Raw genomic sequence first — 18593 nt, forward strand, 5'->3', positions numbered from 1 at the left:
TTTGCTAAGCAGCTACGGAAAGTGCTGGGTGTGTGGGTGTGGGTGTGTGTGGAATTGACCGATAGCAAAACCTCCATGTGCAGGAGCAGCGCAGCAGACGTTGGGTGGGCGCAAAAGAGAGAGGAAGGTCATCATTTTCAGCTCCTGCTTGGGAGCTTCCAAGAGGGATCTGGCTGGCCACCATGAGATCCAGAATGGATCTAGCAACACAGTTCAGCAACTCTTTATCAGGCGGCCTCTTCTGGGCCCCTTCACACTAACCAAACTGTTTCACAGCGCAAGGAGATACACGGGACTTGTAAAAGTGACAAAAGAGCTCAGCCTATTCGTGTCGTCGTCCCCCTCCGCCGCCTCCCGAAAACTTTGATAGCTGAAGCTTTAAGGAGGGGAGTCATAAAGCAATAAAAAGTAGTCTGGTGTGAAGGAAAGGTAGGAGGGAGCAGAGAGAGAAGGGGGGAGAAGGAGCGGGAGAGTAAGTCAAATTGGATTTTAAAGAAACTAAAATTCTGAGACACCGGAAGTCAAATGTCCCTGGGAATAACCTTTTGCATGCAAAGTTGTGTGTGAGAAAGAATTTGTGTAGATATATAGATATAAAACTAGGGGTGGCAGGGATAAATGCTTTTCCAGTTGTGTAGGTCAATGGACAATTTTTTTTGGTAAACAATACTCCAAAATGAAACAAATAAGATAAAACGGCAAGGTAAGATAAAGGCAAGTACCTTCTGACATTTAAAATGAGCAGAGCAGAAACGTTTGAATGGAGAAGGCCCCGCCCGCCGCTTGGCTCTCCTGCCATGTGAATTGATCTTATTATTACAGGGAAATGATTTATGAAAATGACTCCAAAGCATGGGTGTGCATGCGTCGCTGTAAGGGTGTAAGGTTCAGCCGAGGAGGAAGGTATCCGAAGTCATTTAGGTGAGCAGGACTTTTGTCATATCCTCCAGGGGAGGCCAGGATTCTTAGGAACAAATGCAACTGACGTTCACCTGCTGGAAAGGCTAGATTCTTTCTAAGGTTCCTCGGACCAGAATAACTTCCCTGCCTCTAGTTCAGGCAAAGTGTTTAGAAGTTTCCATACTATTTTAAACCAACGTTCTCTCACCCCCACCCCCTCGTATATACATTACTTTAAAATAGTAAATCTCCCAATGGGGGTGGGTGGGAATTAAGAGGGATTTTCATGTGTGGAGGAAGGGTGTTATTTTACTGCAATGTGTGCAGAAACTCAAAACATAAATTAGGTCTCTCGGTTTAACAGGATTACCAACCACTTATGTTGAAAAAGTAGCCACATTCAAATCCTAATTTTACTTTACGTGACACCTTCGGTAATATCGTGGAATACGGGTTCAGAATTTCGGGCTCTCGCAGTTTTCTAAGATGTTGTTCAAATGGTATAAATATTTTTTAGAAAAAAGTAAAAAATATCGTTCCAATCCAAGCGAAATTCTGCTCAGCTTTCCAGAGCAAATGAAGACTCAGATAAGCCAAACGGGACAAAAATTATAGAAACTTTTTCCAAGGGACGGGGAACACAAAAATAAAAAACACAAGCAAATATTTATGGGGCACGGATTCGGATCACTAAGCCGCCACGAGGCTGCCTTGCAAATCAGGCTCCCTGTTACACTCAAATCCCCAAAAATGGTAATCTGGAATACTTGAATTATAGACAGTTTAAACACGATCCATGTGGATCATGTGCATTAACGGACATTATTGATTGATTAGACTTTAATTTTGATGGAAGTTGCCTTCAGAAAAGTGTGCTTAAAGGCTTGCGTCTGCCGTTTAGTTCAGCTGCTTTAGCTATCAAACTGAATTGAAGCTCCAGTGACTTGCATTAGTATCCTAAGTACCTCTCTTGGGGTAGAGTCCTACAACTGCGAGAAGGACTAACATTGTTCTCAGTGTGTCTGGTTTCAATGACACAAGTTTAGAATACACTTTCCATTCAAGTACTTCCTCTTACCTTGGTTATTGATTCTGTGTGCACTCCTGAAGATAAGGATTTGTTCCGAGAACATATTATTGACATTATCACTAAGGTTTCAACTATTGGACATAGATTCTAAATGATGGCCCCCTTTCCTGATCTTCATTTGGATAGTGTGTCCCGACCACTTAACAAAGTAGTATTTTGTCCCTTCTGCAAAAAATCCTTCTAGCTGTGGTCCAGGTCCCATGACATCAAAGTTCCAAGCCAAGGTGCTGCTCTCCATATATTTTGGGCTACCACTCCCATAAGTCCCAGCCAGCATGGCCAAGGGTCATAGATGATAGGGATTCTTATTCATAACACATTGAGGACACCACATTGGCCACCCCTGTTCTAAATGGACACATGGACATCTGAGGTGCTTGATTCCTGCTTTACTCAATGCTCAACTTGTGTCTGGGCTGTACTGCTTTAGAGTCCTAATCACATGGGGGCTCAAGTGACTGAACATACCTCCATACCCTCCACCCAAAACCTGTGTAGAATGCTAGGACCCAAAAGAAAGTTTGCTACTTTCTGTGATAAGTAGAACAGAGTCAAATGGTACAGTAGAACTGTGATAAGTAGAAGAGTCAAATGGTACAGTCTGTGAATACAGAGCCAGTAAGATTCATTATCTAATGTACAAGGCTAGCAGCTGGTTTGTCTCCTGTTTTTGCACACCACAGAGATTGGTCAGTCAGTGTAGGTCTCCCATACAATGCACTGCAAAACACTTTAATTAGCCAAGACATCTTCCTGCCTGGTGTGCACAGCAGCATTTTGCCAGCTCCCACTCCCCCCATCCCAGTGAAATTACTTAATACCCAAGACCAGCTATGGTTTTTTGGACCTGAATCAGGAAACCCCCTTGCAATAACACCCCCTTGCAATAACAGCAATAATGCAAATAATTTAAATAAACACTTTGCTGCACCTTCATGACATCCAAAGCCAGCTGCCTGAGGCTGCTGCATCATTGTATCCAATGGCAGGCCGGTCCTACCTTCAATGCTAAAATTAGAGGCGCCGGGTTTCAAATCCCTTTGAAACTCACTCGCTGCCCTAGAATCACCTCTTCCTAAACTCATACTTGTACTGGTTAGTTGTTCCTCGGTGATTAAACAAATGTGCTCTGCACATGTTGAGAGACATTCAGGTCTTCACATTTTCCTGGCTCATCCCAAAAGCTCTGTTTTCCAGCCCTGGAGACTGGCCTCAAATCAAATGCTTTGTGACTATAAAATAGCATTTAGACGTGTTTCTGTTTTCTCAAAGTTATAGGAAGCACATCACGAAGCTAGTAAAAAGTTTTGATCCGCAAAAAAAAGAAGAAACAGGAAAAAACATTCATTTTACATTGAGTACCACAACTAAGGAAATGACCTGCCATTTTTTAAGTGGTCATCAAAGATAGCATAGGCTTCACTGGTGACGATATGCACCTAGAAGGGAAATGAGCATAGAAAATCAGATTAGGAGCGGAGGGGTCCAGTTCACAGGTGCAAAGCCTTCTTTAACAGGCAGGAAGAAATACGGTCAGAAATAGATCCCCCCGTGTGTGTCCCCCCCCCCCTTTTCTTCTTCTTCTGTACAAACTTTGCACTAAATCAAAATAAACTCGTACTGGACCGTGATCAAAATGCCAGCACAGATTACTTGGTTATTTCTCAAAACGAGAAGTACAGAAGAAGTCGGTTTCAGCTCCTTGGCACTAGCCCATACAATTTAGGATAAATGCATCCACTGGAAATTGGCAAGGGGTTTAATGCCCCGAAACCACAGAAAGGAGGAAATAAGGCAAATGAGCTGTAGGAGGAGATGACGTGGCCTTTCATTAAATGTGGTCAAGGATACATCAGCAGAGAGGGAAAACGGGGAGCGTTCTCAGGTGAAAAATTAGAAGTTTGCAAAATGGCTCGGTTCAAAGCGGGTTAGTGCTATGCGGAGCCTTCAAAAGTCCTGGCGTGCAAAGGAGAGAATAACTTCGCTTTTATCCCGATTCTCTGCAAGGAAGCAGAACAGAAGCCCCTCACCCCCGGATATGAACACAGTAAGATCGAGTCAAACTCAAGCCAATAACTTGCATTTAATGTAAACAGGACTCAAAGTAAGAACTCTTATTCAAGAGATTGATACATTTATTTACCACTCGGTAGCTCCATCCCGAATACATTTCACCTGGAAAATAAGTCCTTTGGTTTTAACTGCCGTCAGAAACCTGGGGTTTTGCACCTCAGAACCTGCTCTTCTTTTGCGAGCGGTGGGTGGCAAACAGGGGTTGTAGCCAACTAAGTCATACTCCGAGTAGAACCACTGAAGTCAATGCTCTTAACTTACTTTAATGATGTGATTTCAAACCGTCTATTCTTGGGATATCACCCCAGATCCAAAGTGTGCATTCATAGCACCATAGAATTGAAGAATTGGAGGGGACCACGAGGGTCATCTAGTACAACTACCTGCAAAGCAGGACTTGTTTTTGCCCAGCGTGGTGTTTAAACCCATGACTTTGAGATCCTTTGCTGACGAACTTCTACAGCTGCAAAGAGGGATGAGTTGAGTGAAAGTCCTACTGAAGCGTCGTTTGCTTTTTTTTTTGCCCTTTGTAGGACCTGATTTCACCTCAGGTAGCTGTCATTCCCCTGATTTAAATTCTACAATCTGATTTCATCAGCTATACACATTCGCCTCAAAAACGTGAGCTGCCACCCTAATCTTAGCTACTAAGAAGTAAACTCGATGGGTTTCAATTCTTAGGATGGTGACCCACGACAGGAATGATATGGGAATAGGTTCATTTGGGGAAGTTGGGTTAGCCTCTGGTTGAACGTGCATGGCTGATCGGGCAGGATTCTGTAGCCAGAAGAAGGAGACAGGTAACCATTCTTCATTGGAAAATATTAGGCAGGTTTGGGGCTTCACAGAGCTCTTTCTCATTCCAAGAACTTTTGATAAGAAGGCAGCATAAGAGACATAAGAACATAATGCAAGTCTGTTGGATCAGGTCAATTGGCCCATCTAGTCCAGCATCTTGTTCTCAAGGTGGCCAACAAGATGCATGTGGGAAACCAGCAAACAGGATTAGAGCATGAGAGCACATTGCCCACCTGCAATTCCAAGCAACTGATATTCAGAAGAACCCATATACAAAAGCCCTGTACAGTATAGAGCAGGCATAGGCAAACTCCGGCCCTCCAGATGTTTGGGACTACAATTCCCATCACCCCTAGCTAACAGGACCAGTGATCAGGGATGATGGGAATTGTAGTCCCAAACATCTGGAGGGCCAGAGTTTGCCTATGCCTGGTATAGGGAAGCTTTTTAAGGTTTAATGCTTTACTATGTTTTTATATAAGCTGGAAACCACCCGGAGTGGATGGGGTAAACCAGTCAGATGGGCGTGGTACAAATAATAAATTATGATGATGATTCCTCTGACAGTGAAGGCAGTGACCAGTAACCGTTGACAACCTTCTCCTTCATGAATTTGTCTAAGCCTCTTTTAACCTCATAACTTCAAAATGTACAGTGGTACCTCAGGGTTAAGAACTTAATTCGTTCTGGAGGTCTGTTCTTAACCTGAAACTGTTCTTAACCTGAAGCACCACTTTAGCTAATGGGGCCTCCCGCTGCTGCTGCTGTGCTGCCGCTGTACGATTTCTGTTCTCATCCTGAAGCAAACTTCATCCTGAAGCAAAGTTCTTAACCCGAGGTGATATTTCTGGGTTAGCGGAGTCTGTAACCTGAAGCATATGTAACCTGAAGGGTATGTAACCCGAGGTCCCACTGTAGTGTATTTGACCAACAAGAATTTGTTTTGATCACCCAGTCACATGGGAAGGAACCTTGCATTTCTTCAGGATACTGAAGAATCATGTCTTGACTGTGGTGGCCATTCATGTTGATCAAGACCACTTTCTCAGGACAAATGAACTGCACTGCTCAATTAGACTAAGGTGTTCTGTTTCCAACAGTGACCAGGCTATGAAAACTCATAACCAAGGGATTAAAATCTTGGCATGTCTCATAGGCACCTGGTCCAACACCTGGTACTCAGAAGGATGCTGTTTGAACATGGAGAGTTTCACATAGCTAGTAAGATAGCTGTGCAATGCCTACCCAACTAAATGAAGAGAGAAAGCCAACTTAGTGTGAGATGTGACATTTTAAAGATCTAGGGGCTGCAGTCCTATGCACCCTGAAGTAAGCCCCATTGAACTCAGTCTAGCTTACTTCTGAGTAGACACAGGAAGGCAGGAAGCTGCTTTATATTGAGTCATTCCAGTGATCCACCTAGCTCAGTATTGTGTACACTGCCTGGGAGTGGCAGAGGACATTCCTAGCCCTTCTTGGAGATGCCAAGGATCTTCTGGGTGCAAAGCAGATGTTCTGCCACTGAGCCATAGCCTTTCCCTGTGTATAGTATTGTGTTGTATAAGTTTGTGTTATGAAGGCAGGTGCTCTGACTCAGGAAAGAAGAAGATGGCACCATGGATGGAGACCACAAGTGTGAAGAGGAGGGCAGTGCATATCTATTGCACATGCCAATGGGAGACAGGGAGACAGAGAAACGGGGGGGGGGGGGAGAGAGAGAGAGAGATGGTTGTGTGGCACAGAAGGTCAATCTAGGCCAAGTACTTGTGTCATGACTGTGGAAGGTGAACCTTGAAAGTGTCCAGTGAATGAGGTTGGGAGTTGTGGGGGTAGGGAAGGCAGACAGAAAGAAAAAGCTAGACATGCAATTTGCTTTTATCACCTACAATTGGGAAGACTACAAGCCAATGGACTGGATGCTTTCAGCCCTGTTAGAACTAAGAGACTTTTGAGAGGAATGGCTACCATTTTAGGGGCCATCAGAGATCAAAGGGAAAGCAAAGGAAGCAGGAGAAGAACAACATCAAAGATCAGACAGATGATGGTCCCCTGAAGTAACTAGCTGTGACCACTTGTTTGCTATGGTACAAAAGGCTGTCTATACAGCCCCATAAACAGGGACTGCACTTGAGGGTGAGGAGGCTGGCTGATGGTATTTTAAATGGCACTGGTCTGTGGGAGACCCGGGGAGTGTAGTGAGATGATTATGGGCCATTTCAACTGTGGTTTTTAATAGGTAGCTGTAATATGTCTTTTGTCTGGTCTAAAGAGGTCTGGCTGGCTGGCTGCACCCACAGGTATGTGCATAAGACTGAAAAGAAGGGGTGGAATATGAGCACTACTTGTGGGGCAGTCCTGTGCACCCTTGAATTCATTGGGATTTACTTTCAACTGAACATAGAAAGGATCAGGCTGTGAAGTGCATGAAGGCCTAGCAGATGAACAAATATGTAGCCCTCCACTGACCTCAATAGCTTGCCTTGGTAGATCTAGCCTTAAGATCTCAACTCTGACTGATCCTATCATCGTTACTCAAAAGTAACTTTCATTGGGATCTACTCTCAGTGCAGTGTATGTAGGATTGTAGCCTTCCAGCTCAGTCTTGCAAACTCAGTGAGATTTAGGCTGCAATCCTATTCCCATTTACTTGAGAGTAAGACCCTCTGAGCTAACTATTACTCACTTCTGGATAAAATGGACAGAGGAAGGGGACCAGGATAAACATGTGTAAGATTGCCCTGTTAATAATACAACTTCCTTGAGTAGAGTGCAGCTGGCTTCCAGTTTCAAATGTTGGCTCAGAACTAGCCAAGTGAAATTCAACAGAGATTGAAGTAAAGTCCTGTATTTGTGTACCAAGAATGAAAGACACAAATATAGGATCGAAGCAGCCTGCCTTGGCAGCAGTACATAGGGAAAGGATCAATAAAGGATCAATAAGTTGATCATAAGCTAAACATAAGCAGTATGATGCAGCTGCTAAAAAAAAAAGCCAAACACCTAAATGCAATATTAGGATATTTTAAAAGAAGCATAATGTCCTGATAAAAGAAAAGCAATAGTTCCACTATATTCCATGCTGGTCAGGCTACAACTGGAGTACTGACAAAATGGAGCATGGACAGAGGAAGGGGACCAGGATGGTGAGTAGCATGGTATCCAAGTCTCATGAGGAACCATAAGAGAAGTTGCCTAGTTTTAGTCCGGAGAAAAGAGAATTAATGATCACAGCCTTCAAGTATCTGAAGGACTGTCATGCAGAGGAAGATGGAGCAGGCCTGTCCTCTGTTGGTCCAGAGGGCCAGACTAGAACTCATGGGTGGAAATGGCAAGGAAGTAGTCTTTATCTAAACATTAAGAGAGAATGGCAAGTGCTGTTCAAGAGTGCAATGGGCTGCCTCCAGAGGTGGTAGCATCTGGGGTAGCCCCTGCTGGAGGTCTTTGAGTAGAGGGTGGACTGCCATCTGGCAGGGATCCTGTCAATGAATCCTGCACTGCAGATACTGCACTGACCAGGAGACTGGACTGGATCACTTCAATATTCCCTTCCAATATTATGGTTCTATCAGGGTCAAGAAATGTAGAGCGTTCAGAAACTATTTAGGCTCCTCCCCTTCCCTAAAACGGTTGTAGCTTGCTTTCCAGAATGCTGAGAGTCAAGAGAATCAAGAGTGCCTTAGCTCTCGTGAAATTACATGTGAAATTGTTAAACGTGTAGTTTAAGCATAAGATTACATTAGCCAAGTATAGGGACTGTTGTTGTATTATTATTAATTATTATTATTATTATTATTATTATTATTATTATTTCATTTGATCTCTTGTGACAATTGCATGGGGAGGGCAAGAAAGTGTCGCAGAGAGCTAGAATTTCGTGATCTCTTTCTTCCTCGAACCTGCTTGCGCGGGGAGGGTTAAGAGAGGCTTTCTGGGCTGCCCTTGCAGATTGAGGGTCCCTGCCATGTAACAGACCAGCAGAGTCACTGCAGCCGCTCTCTGGCTGAGGGCAGGTCTTAAGATGCACAGGGCTGCGAGGCTTGTCCTACAGCGCCTTCTCCTGGACGAGCGGCCAGACGACAAAGTGACTCTTCACATCACAGGGGCTGGTGGGCGGGGAGGGGGAGGGAGGAGAGGGGCAGGGTCTCCATGTGACATCTGCTCCCAAATCAGAGAGAAGAGGATTAGGGAGAGAGGGAGAGAAAAGGAAATTAGAAGGAGTAGGGAATCCCTTCTGGGAAATAACGACAAGGATGAACCGCACCTTTGTGGCACCCCTCGACTCAAATATCAGGTGTGCAGAAGGCCTTCTGATTACTGTATAGATGGTGTCCCTTCAGACTCTGAAAGGTTCCTACCATGCTGAGCGCAGTCATGCGAGTGCGCGCGCGTTTGCACAGCTGCAGACTTCACTCTCAAGGGATCTCCTTACATAAAGCACGTATACGTAATATTAAACAGTGTTCTGATGTTGAAGGAGGGGAGGCATCCCGCCTTAAGTCAGTATTAAAAGAGCTATTTATTTAACTGCTGAAACTGAAAGGCACGCCCGCCCCCACCGCCTCTGAATATGTTTGCTGGACAGGAAACGCGGAGCTGAGCTGTTTTGTTCTTGGCCCAGGCTGAGGGTCTGAGAAAAGCAGCTGAGAATATGTGGAGGTTGTTTAAAGGGACGGGAGAAAAGGAAGCTGGCAGTGTGGACGGAGATCTGAACTGCATGGGGGAGACTGCGCTAGCCAGGGTGTTCTGCGTTCAGCACAGGAATGCAGAGGGACACAATAAAAAGGAACATAACGAGCGACTAGCAAACAGGAAGGCAGAGTAGGCTGGCAACGTTTCAAAGGCAAAACGAGCCTCTGACACCACTCAAGGCGAGACCCCAGACTCTTAACATCCTTCCTGATCCTTGGCTGGTTCTTTGAGCAGAACCATTGGCCTCAATAGCAATGCGTCCAGGCACGGTCGGTGACTAACAATGTGGGAGTTCTCTGTTCTGCTCAGAGTGAAGAGAGGCCTGTTGCTTGGCCAGTCGGCCAGGCAGAGACAACAAACCAGTTGTCAAACAACCAACAAGCCAGCATGGATGGCCCATTTTCTCTTTCTAGCTAAAGATCTAGTAAAATCGGTCTGGCATCCAGGAGTTTTAACCCAGGCCTAGCCTTGTGCCGGATTGTGGCTAAGGGCTGCTCCATGAAACCCGGTGACTGCAGCCTGGAAGCCACATGGATTTTAAAAGAACTGCGCCGACCTTGTTCTTAACCCCACATAGTTCCTGCCTCCACGTCAGGTCTACGTCTTCCTGGTGGTGCTTTGAAACGGTCCAACATAAAAAAAGGTCTCCGATTCTTCTTCTTCTTAAATCTCAAAGCTCGACTGATGCATTCCCAAAGCGCAGATTGCTATCAGTTTGGAAGAACTGGTGACTATCCTGGGAGCCAACCCAAACCCGCAACTCTACCTTGATACAGCTAACCATTTTTTCATTTTCATTTCATTTTTTCATTTTTATGTCTGCAAACAAGAGAAAACCGGAGGGCAATAATGTTCTCCATAGAAAGCTTTAGCTATCGCCACAAAGAGCTCTAAAACAATGCGTTGCTTTTCCTTCTCCTTAAAGTGCTTGGACCCTCCTCTCACTTCCACCTTTTTTTATTTAATGAAAGCCCCTCAACCCGTTTTTCCCCTTCCCATGCTGAGATCATGCAAGTGTTTGTGTCCTCCCCACGCACCCCCCCTCAAGCACTTTAACTCACACATGTTTCATGTTTGCTGCCCTCAGCTTCCTACTTGGAAGATTTTGAAAGGGGAGATTTTCTCCCTCGCATCCAATTAAACTATACTTCCTCTTTAGGAAAAAGCAGGTTTTCAAAAGCCACTCGGAGTAAGGATTTTTAGGGAGATATTTATCCCCAATGTGGTGTTATTTTCTGTCTTAAGCTCTGTCCCACTGACCAAATGAACTGTTTATGGCGATTCCTTTTTCCTCTCCCCCTCACCACCCCACACTCACTTCCTGTTTTTTAGCTCTTAACACTAGCAGTAGCAGCATTCAGTGCCGCAATGCAGTAGAGCTGTAAATACCTTTAACAGCTGCCTGCCAACCAAAGAGTGAAATACTGTCTTTGTTCGGATTCTCTCTCCCACCCCCAGCTCCAAGCACTCATACAGAAGCCCCTGCGAAATATAGTTCACTGGTGTGTGTGTGGGTGTACACACCACGATTAGATTTTTAAAGCTTTGGGTGAATGGGTATTTAAGGGCACTGAACCCACCACCAATGTACAAAAGATCTAGGCAACATATGAACGAGTGGGTTCTTCTTCACTAAGAACATGACCATTTCTGGGATTATTTTTCCTTAAACAAATTATTGCCTTGTTCTGCGTTTTCAGCTAGAAGTGATTAAACTATCCACGTTTGACCACTGGATGAATTCTCCTTTCTTGAGGGGGTCCTAACGTGTCCATTTATGAACTCTCTCCTTTTTTTAGGGGGAAATGAAATGAGCAGCCCCAAATACAATACCCCCCCAATCAATTTTATTTCAGTGAGCTTGGAGGCAAACTCTCATAAAACTCAGTGGAATTCACAATGGTAGGGTGGTCGAGCCTAAAGCTGTATGCCTAAAATTGCGGTTTAAGGTGGAAAAATGCGCTGAAATCAGTGCCCCTTTCTTCCAATGAATCGAATGCATTTAGAATCAAGAATCTGGGTATTCAGCACCAAGCACTCTCGCACTTTAAGTCGAAGAACATGAATATATTCTGCAAAAAGAACAGTCATCCAGCATACGTGATTTGGTTTTGTTTTATTTTATTTCTTTAAATCCACGTACTTTGTATTGGGTTACGGATCTACGATGGGTTAAATCTTACGGTTAAAAAAAAAGATGCGGAAATTAAGATTTCAAGAATGCAAAGGCAAACAAACCAATCAACAATGTGTCTCCAACATAGCTATAATAAATGCAGTCTAACTGGGAGGGAGGGAAAGAGAGAAGCAATATACCAGAGAGGAAAGTGGGCGGACTTATATATGCACACATGATTTTTTTTATTTAGGATGGTTTGCGACTTTCTGCTATAAACTGTAGCCATTAAACTGTAATCAACAATCACCTTGCAAGATTGTGATGGTATTTTACTCCCACCCAGCACCCAGCCCAATAACTTTCCCTAGACTGATTGCTAGAAAACCAGAACTCCACATTCTGTAGACTTGATCGAAAAAGAGGGGAAACCGGATTCGAGTGATTCAGTGTTGACTTCCAACAAGTCGCAAAAAGGATATACGAAGTAGTCATTCTTTACAGAATAAAATTTGAGTGCATTACCAAGATTGAAATTTATTCCTATCACCGATAAGTTATTTTAAATTGTGGGGTGATCAAATATTTATGCATAGTAGTACGGCCTTTAAACAAAACTGATGTATAAGCAACATTACATTAATATATTTAATGCATGTATAAATCACATTATGCAAACCAGTTTTCAGGAAGACCATAACAACATAACATAACATAACATAACATAACATAACATAACATAACATAACATAACATAACATAACATAACATAACATAACATAACATAACATAACATAACATAACATAACAATATACATTCCGGAAGAGATAATCGACCTTTTTTTAAAAAAATGATTTGTCTAGACCGGACAACAGCTCTGCTTTAAAAATAAATAAATAAATGAGGTGATGATTCAGCGTAACATTTTAAATAGAAATAAAGACGCCTAAGGCTACATAGCAACAACAGCAAAGTTATAGGGGAAATATATTAGATATTTGTATCCAGGCTGCAATATTATGCCATATTTACTTAACAATTAATTCCCACTGTAAGGAATTTATTCACTGCCAATTAAACATGGATAAGATTGGACTGTCTTGAGCTATATGGATTATTCCCCTTCCCATAATTGTTGCTATGAAAATAAACGTATTGAATCCTCATGTCACCCCGCTCACAGCCAGAAAGACAGACAGATAATCTCCCTTGGTTCAATTAGGCCTGATCGATATAAAATATATTTTTGAAAATGTCTGAGCACCACGGTGATGTCATCCTCCCTCTAGACCACAATAATCCGCAACGCCTTTACTCCAGAAGTCGCTGTCTTGCTACATAAGAGTAAGTACCTGCTACGTTGCAGACATATTGGTGTCTGCTTAAACCTTCCACGCGTTAGCTACCGTGGAACACGCCACATGCCTCTTGCTCTTTCTGACAATGCACACTAGGAAGTGTTTTGACCGCCCTAGAAAAAACCATCTAGCCGCTGCTCGATCCATTCCAAAACTGTTATATATATCCGACAGTATGACACAAACATTCCTTGCCATCCCTCCCGCAAGATACAGTTTTAACAATCCCCTGATGTTTTCACGACTGCAAACATTTGGCCTTCGCTTTGCAAGACAGGGTCTTGTTTTCTGTTTAGGATTTCCCCCCCCCTCCTCCTCCCCGCCCTCCCAGTCATCTTGGTAGGATTAATTGGATGAAAAGTTGGACTCCCCAGCACAGAAGAAACCACAGATCGTAAGCCAGTTTCCCTGCAGCAAATCTGGTCGTAGGAGCGCTCAGCTTTGCTCATTATTAGTGACTCGGATGGACACACACACACACACACACACACACAAATACACACACCTGTTGATAATGAAAGCCATGCGGATGGAATCCTGCTGTTAAGAAAAACCACTAAAGGGGGGGGACACGAGGCAGGACATCTCGGTCCAAATAGTTTTGCTAGTAGTTTTTGTTTGGGAATATTTTTTTAATTCTGCTTCGGCAGTTTCTCTTGCTTCCAAACCTACTCTTGCCTCCCCAACCTCAGAGGCATTCAATTCCACTAGCGAGCTACGCTAGTGGGGCGGGGAGTGCCTATCTCAGCCTTGTTCTCCGTGGCATGGAAGCCTCAAAAGCCAGGCAGGTGGCAGCAGAAGGCGGCGAAGCGCTTCCAAGCCTAACCCACCGCACCACCTCGCCTCTGTTGCCTCAGCTTGGGCGAAGAAAAAAACCACAGGCGCTTTCAGTGATGGTGGTGATGGTGATGGGCGCCCGCCTTGCCCACTTTCTTTTATGACTTACGGAGTCATTCTCCGGCGCCTGAGCGAAAGTAGGAAGCCCTGCAGCGATGCAGACGAGTCAGGAATAAAATGGGGGGAAGGAGGAGGAGGAGGAGGTGGTGGTGGTGGAAAACGAGAGCTGAAAAATCCCTTACCCGTTCCTTGCCCCGGTAGAAGGGCGTGGAGCCCAGCCGCATCCCTGTAATCCATTAGGGGTCGCGTTCGGTAGCAATCCGAGTCCCATCCCGATCGGAAAAGCCAAAGGAGGCAGGCAAGGCAGGCAGGCAGGCAGGTAGGGCTGGGAGGAAAAAGAGCTCGCTAGATAAACAAGCTGCCTTGCTGGCAAAGACAAGGGAGCTCTGCCCCCCCCTCCCAGTCCCTCCCCGCCCACCCTAACCCTTCACCGCACTCCGCGTCTCTGCTATGACTGGAAACTGGCAGGGTAGCAGCGGAGGAGGGTGGGCGTTTGCGTGTGTGTGTGTGCGCGCGCGTGTGTGTGCGAGCGCGTGTTGTTTTTAAAACCCTTGGACCGGACTGGATCGGTACTCAAACATCATAGCGAGCGCAATGCACCTTATCGGAGACAAAGGTTAGAAAAAGAAGGGTTGAGGCTGTGGGAAAGACAGAATGCAAAAAAAGCGGGGGGGGGGGGATTCGCCGGGGAAATCAGGAAGGGAAAAGGCGGGGGAAGGCCGTGAAAGCCATCAGCGCTCGCACATGACCAGGCGCAGCCAATGACGTGCCCAAATAGGTCATAAAAGGTCTATTACGAGTTGTAAATTCTCTTCAAACAAAAAGGAATTTACTGCAATTCCTTGCGGATTTTTTTTTTAAACCCAGGCTGCTACAAACAGTGGGTTTTGTTTTCCTGGGTTCATTTCTTTCTGCCTTCTCTCTCTGCTTTTTGTCTTTACGCGCTACCAAGGCTCACCACCTTTCTGTTGCCTTGGCCTGTCTCAGGGAGCAGCAGATCCGTGGGAATCTTCTGAATGATTGACGCAGCCCAGTCCTCAGCCCCCTTAACCCGGAGGCCAAACGCTGCCGAGTAGAGGCCCTGATTCGATTCGGAAGCATTTAGCCCAAACGTAGGGGCCTGAACCCACACCCTACCACTTGCCTGTGAGCAACGCAACAGTGCGTAAAAGTCCATTTGCTGCGGGGGCGGGAGAAAGTCCAGCAGGCGAGGCCCCTTTTGCTAGGTCTACATTATGTCTAGGCCGCTGGGCTTTAGACCCTCCTTGCCCTGCGCTGGGAAGGCTGAAGGGGTTGGGAATGGGGAACATCGCAATGAAACTCAGCTCCTGCAAATCTCGAATCTACTTTACTCCAAAGGCTCGTCACGTTCTGGAGCTCCCGAAAGCTCCTTTTGGAGTAGCAAATAAAAACCACCCGCTTGTGCGAATTAATGAGCGTCTCTTCCTTGTTGCAGGAAAAAGCCTCCCCAGAAGCTTTTCCGGCCCTGGCTGCGGATGGAACATTGACGAGAGACAAAGCCTCCCTTGGCTGCCGATCCATTGATTTGTAACGTTCTAGAACGCGCTGGGAGTTCTGCGCTCTGGAGGAGTAACCAGGCGTTCTACCGGATCTGCAATGGCAAAAGAATTCGAGACATGGAAGGAAGGGTGGACGAGGGAGACAAAGCATGCCTCCAGTGTTTAAAACGGCCTCCCCTTTTTGAACTTTAAATCGAAACCGACATAAATACACCCAGGGACGTTTATTCTGGTTCCGTTTTCTTTCATGCAGCAATTGGGACTGACTGACTGCACACTTAAGGGTACTCACTTAAGGCCCCGCTGGACTCAGTTGCGCACTTACAGCTGAGCAAATGTGTGTACAAATTGCATTATTTGGATGTTCAGTGCGGTTCACTTTCTTCCGCTGAAGATAGGCTGGAAGTGGTGGGGAAATATGCCGTTGTCTGTAGTGTGGGATCCAAATTCTGTTCACTTGAATTTTGTTGCTTCCCTCCGTAACCCAAAGGCCGTCTTTAATAACTGGCGAATTCATCCAATTATTTATGGCCATTTATGTGGGATTAGGGTTTAAGGGCCTTCTGTTGGAAAGCGACGTTCCGGGCGGCTTGACAGGTTCAGACTCACTTGAGATTTGCTTCCAAGTCAGCTATGTCACTGGGGCCGGTTTGAATATCTAAGATGTGGGTTTCTCGCCTTGAAGGACCGCATAGCGACTCCGCAAGCTTGATTTCCACCCAATTCCAAAATGGCCGCTTCCTCGTAAATAATCAGGATCGACAAACTCTAGGACAGTGTTATGTTTGATGGTATTAATTAGATTCGTCATTCATGATGAATTGTGGATGTTAATATATTGATTAAATACATTATAAAGCATACTGCGTTGCAATGTGCACGTATATATAAATATATTCAGGAGAATGTGCGCAGCAAATATTCGGATTTCCCCTCCTTCAGAATCAATTGTCTTCAGACATTTTAATCCAGTTTTGGAATTAGCGTTGGATAAATATCGGATAATACTTTTTTCTAGTTGAAAGGGATTATGGTTTAAGATGCTCAAAATGACCCCTCCCTCCGCTAGGGCTCAATTGAACTAAGGCTTTGCCCTTCGTTGCAAAGGTATTGCTACTTTACCAATAATGTCTGCAAATATTTAACTTGTACATTTACATTTAAAATAAAATAAAATCACCATCCCTTCTAGGTTTCTGGAAGTTCGCTTGTCTTAGACCCGCATAACCAATCCCAGACTGACCACTGAGACGTTTTGCCGCATTTATGCAAATCAATGCACCAAATTGTTTTGCTTCACAGTTTTTGCCGCAGTTCCTCTACGTGAACGGGTTCCCAGCCCACTATGGCGCTTGTAGAGGAATGCGGTGGCCAAGGAAGGCGTTTCCGGCGGGGAGGGGCTATTTTCTGAATTCGAAAAGAGCCTCGAAAATTATAGGCGCTGAAAGTATATTCTGCTTTCTTCTTAGCTAGCTGATTTCACAGCCAACATAACTGCTGAAATGTACATATATACTAAAGAAATAATTAGACCAGAGCGAATGGTAGCACACACATGCACAAAGCAAGCAAAACAAAATGAACAAGACCCTTTCTCTCTCACCCTCCGTGTGTGCGTATGTAGGTGTGTGTATGTCTATAGAGGAATCTTCTAGTTAAGGCTAAATCCTCCGGATTCTGGTTAGATGAGAGCAGACTTTGACCTGGTATCTGTTCACTCATTTCGCCTTATTCCACTTCACCCTCTCTTTAAAGATTTAAAGAGAATTTGTTTCAGGGGCTTTGATATGGGCAAACAAGAAACTATTGACTGTCTCTAATACTGATAATAAGAACAATGGGAGAGATTCAGCCACAGGACTTCAACACATTTCAGTTCTACTGGTCTCGCAAGCGCAAGCGCGCACACTCACACACACTGAGAGAAGTCCTTAGGACTTACAGCGACCTAATTTTGGTTGATAAAAGTGGTCCGAGTTAACACGCCTTGCAGCGAGAAAAAGGCTCGATGAACTGGTGGACAGGGTACCAAAACGGTGATGGAGGATTGATGCAAATACAATTCCTCTCAATTTTGAGAACTCTGTTGTTCTACATGTTACATATAAAAGGAGCTACCAAGAGGTTGCTGATTTCCTGCCCTTTGGGGTCTTTCGGGGTTTCTGTCTACAGTCACCCATCTAACAGGATTTGGTCCCGCGGAAAAGCGACAGAACTGCGCTTAGCTGTAACTAACTGAACTCGATTTCTTATCCACTACTAATTTTTGATGAAGTTTGGCTTCTTCTGCATATATGGGCCACTTCATACACAATTCCTCTTAGGCCTCTGTGTGTGGTTTCTGGGGGCTACGGGGGGAGGGCTCCCCACACCGTTTGAAGGCCGTTATTTCCAGCGACAGACAATTTGAGGTTTCTTGCGCGAGAAGGCTCTACCTTTTAATTATCTGCATGATTTAAGATTGAGGAGCCACCTCTTTGAAATTGCCAGGAGAATTCTGGTGGTTTCCTTGCACTTTGATGTGGAGATATGATTACCTCATTCAAGCCAGCGCCCGTGTGAAAGTCCTTAATAAATCCCGTTGAAGTGAATGGGATTTGATAGCATTAAGGGCAGGCAAGATCACCCAAAAGCCGAGAAATAAAATCACCCCCCCCTCAGTTTTCTCACCAGCTAAGAGATGTGTGTGTTATTTTTTACTGGGGAGAAAATGTCGAAAATAAAGCTAATAAAGTTAATGTGTAAAAAAAAAATGTGTAAGCCAGTGGGAATCTCACGCCTTATTCAGAACCTGGGACAGTTTTTTGTTGTTTTGCTATCGCTCCATGAAGTGTTTTCAGTCATCTGCAGGACTTCCATGCTTTGATAGTCTTAAATTGCCCGTTTCCTGCTGAATAACACCTACAACAACAAACCTACCACAGACATTGGACAAAATCCATAGAACGCTGGCACGCCTGGACCCCACTGGAATCAATGGAGTTCTGATCGCAAGTGTACTGCACACGCGGACCACAATCCGGCGATGAATTAAGTACTCTTGCACAGGTGCCTTGTTTATAGTGTTTAAGCACTCTGATCTTCATCCTGGGATTATAGGCATTAACAATGCATAGGCCCGTTATATCTTGGGATTCTATGAACTAATGAA

General features: G+C 44.7%; 1 protein-coding gene and 1 long non-coding RNA gene across 4 annotated transcripts in view; one reads left to right on the forward strand and one right to left on the reverse strand.

Annotated features, from left to right (window-relative positions):
• HOXD3 (homeobox D3) overlaps positions 1-14242 on the reverse strand; it is a 50902-nt gene extending 36660 nt beyond the window's left edge. Inside the window, exon 1 of one of the 3 annotated variants that reach the window (XM_079980710.1) lies at positions 14105-14242. The gene's annotated coding sequence lies outside the window, so the exon portion shown is untranslated. The remainder of the gene's footprint in view (positions 1-14104) is intronic. The other 2 variants (XM_079980706.1, XM_079980711.1) reach the window with 2 other exon arrangements.
• A 116-nt stretch (positions 14243-14358) lies between these two features.
• LOC307220335 lies at positions 14359-16305 on the forward strand. Its single transcript, XR_013840839.1, has 2 exons — positions 14359-14538; positions 15379-16305. It is a non-coding gene; the product is annotated as an uncharacterized lncRNA (long non-coding RNA).
• The last annotated feature ends 2288 nt before the right edge of the window (positions 16306-18593 follow it).

Source organism: Podarcis cretensis, assembly GCF_951804945.1.
Source record: "Podarcis cretensis genome assembly, chromosome: 1".
NCBI classification, from domain to species: domain Eukaryota; kingdom Metazoa; phylum Chordata; class Lepidosauria; order Squamata; family Lacertidae; genus Podarcis; species Podarcis cretensis.